We start from the raw sequence: 2831 nt of genomic DNA, 5'->3' as shown, positions 1-2831 counted from the left end.
CATAGAATCCAAAGCAGGCTCCAGGTTCTGAGCTGTCAGCACAGAGCCCGACACAGAGCTCGAACCCACGGACTGTGAGTCATGACCTGAGCCAAAGTCAGACGCTTAAGCGACTGAGCCACCCAGGTGCCCCTAATGCGATTACTTTCAAAATCCCAGCAAAAGTGTTTGTAGCTATAGACAAGATTATTCTTTTTTTTTGTTTTTTTAATGTTTATTTTGAGAGAGAGAAAGAGAAAGTGTGAGTGGGGTAGGGGCACAGAGAGAAAGGAAGAGAGAGAATCCCAAGCAGCCTCCGTGCTGTCGTGCAGAGCCCAATATGGGACTCAATCTCACAAAGCATGAGATCATGACCTGAGCCAAAAACCAAGAGTCGGACACTTGGGGCGCCTGGGTGGCTCAGTCGGTTAAGCGTCCGACTTTCGCTCAGGTCATGATCTCACGGTTCGTGGGTTCAAGCCCCACGTCGGGCTCTGTGCTGACAGCTCAGAGCCTGGAGCCTGTTTCAGAGTCTGTGACTCCCTCTCTCTCTGACCCTCCCCTGCTCATGCTGTCTCTCTCTCTCTCAGAAATAAATAAAACATTAAAAAAAAAAAAGTCAGACACTTAACTGACTGAGCCATCCAGGTGCCCCTAGACAAGATTATTCTAAAGTTTATGTAGCAAGACAGAGAACTAGAATAGGAAACATTTCCAAAAAAGAATAAAGGGGTGGTCATTCTACCCTGATTTCAAAGCTTATTATAAAGTAATATGCAGTAATCAAAACTGTGTGGTATTGGTGGGGGGAATAAATACATAGATAACTGGACTAAAGAACCCAGAAATGACCCCAAACAAGTATGGGCAACTAATTTTTTATAAAGTAATCCAATGGAAGAAACATCATCTTTTCAACAAATGGTGGTGGAGCGATTGGCTGCATTCATAAGCAAAACATGAACCTCAGTCCAAACTTCACACTTTATACAAAAATTAAAGTGGATTATAGATTTGTATGTGAAATATTAAACTATAAAACTTTTAGAAGGTAACATGAAGGGACGCCTGGGTGGCTCATTTGGTAAAGTGTCTCTCTCTCTCTCTCTTTTTTAGTTTTTTAAAAATATTTTATTTATTTTTGAGAGGGGGATAGAGACAGCATGAGCAGGGGAGGATCAGAGAGAGAGGGAGACACAGAATCTGAAGCAGGCTGCACGCTCTGAGCTGTAAGCACAGGGCCCAACGCGGGACTCAAACACATGAGCCACGAGATCATGATTTGAGCCGAAGTTGAACACTTAACTGACTGAACCAGCCAGGCATCTGACTCTCGATTTCAGCTCAGGTCATGATCTATAAATTGGACTTCATCAAAATTAAAAATCTGTGTTTGTTTTTGCTTTTGTTTTGCTCTGTGAAAGACCTTGTTAAGACAAGGAAAAAATCAACTACAGACTAGAAGAAAATATTTGCATATCTAGAATATATATATAATCTATATATGTATACATAAACTCAACATTTAAAAATCAATCATATTAGAAGGTGGTATTCATCCTAAAAATAAACCAAGAAGTTAATTTACCAGCAAAAATTAGTGTATTCGGGAATAACAGAAAATTGCATTTCAGGACATGCAATTGCATAGGCAAGTCCAACAAAGGAGAGGAACATTATTTTATGGACAAGAGGAAATTAAAATGGATTGTTTGGAATGAAAGTCCATTGGAGAAAGGCACAAGTTCAGCACGATGATGTTTCTCATCGGCTGAGTTGCAAGGGTGATTGATTTCTTGTAGGAGATGCAATGTATATCTTTCCCCTGTTGGGTCCTGTAATTGAGGATTCTTCCGTGTTGATGATTCTTCTTTTGGGGTCGGTAATTGACAGTTCTTCCTGTAATTGACATTGAGTGGTATGGCTCCCCTTTCTAACCTCCCCTCCTCCATTTTAGTGAAGCTTTCTTTTATTAATTTTCACAATGGGCAAAAGATAGGAGGGGACATTTCACTAAAGATAATCGTATAAAAAGACGTTCAACAATCACTGGCCTTTAGGGAGATGCACTGGCCTTAAGATCACAATGAGGTAATGCTACTACACATCTATTAGATAGCTAAAAGTAAAAATAGTGGTAATACCAAATGCTAGAAAGGGTGTGCAGTAACTGAATCTTTTCTATGTTCCTAATAGGAGTGTAGAATTGTCCAGCCACTTTGGAAAACACTCTCAAAACAGTTCCTCAGAAGGTTAAACATAGAATTACCATATAACTCTATACTTGAACTCCTTGGTATATACCCAAGAGTAAAACATATCCACCCAGAAATTTGAACACATATGTTCATAGTGACATTATTCATCAAAAACAAAAAGGAAGAACCCAGGTGTCCATCAAATGGTGAGGAAAATATGGTATATGATGAAATATTTGGCAATAAAAAGAAATAAAATACTGATAGATGCTACCACATGGATGAAGATGGAAACATTAAGTGAAAAAAGCCAATCATAAAAGACCACATATTGTATGATTCTGTTTACACGAAATGTCTAGAAAAGGAAAATCTACAGAGATGTAAAGTAGAGTTAATTGTTGCCTAGGGTTGAGAGGAAATGGGGGGAGATTGCTAATGGACATAGGTTTATTTTGGGGGTGATGAAATGTTCTAATATTGATTGCGGTTAGGGGGTCCCTGGCTGGCTCAGGCAGTAGAGCATACAACTGTTGATATTTGGGTCATGAGTTCGAGCCCCACATGTGGTGTGGAGTTTACTTAAAACATTTTAAAATTGTGGTGACGGCTGCACAACTCTGTGAATATACATAAAACCACTGAAGTATACAC

Source organism: Hyaena hyaena, unplaced genomic scaffold, assembly GCF_003009895.1.
Source record: "Hyaena hyaena isolate Hyena2069 unplaced genomic scaffold, ASM300989v1 scaffold_345, whole genome shotgun sequence".
Taxonomy (NCBI): domain Eukaryota; kingdom Metazoa; phylum Chordata; class Mammalia; order Carnivora; family Hyaenidae; genus Hyaena; species Hyaena hyaena.
The sequence above is the reverse complement of the archived record's forward strand: the minus strand, read 5'-3'. Positions refer to the sequence as shown.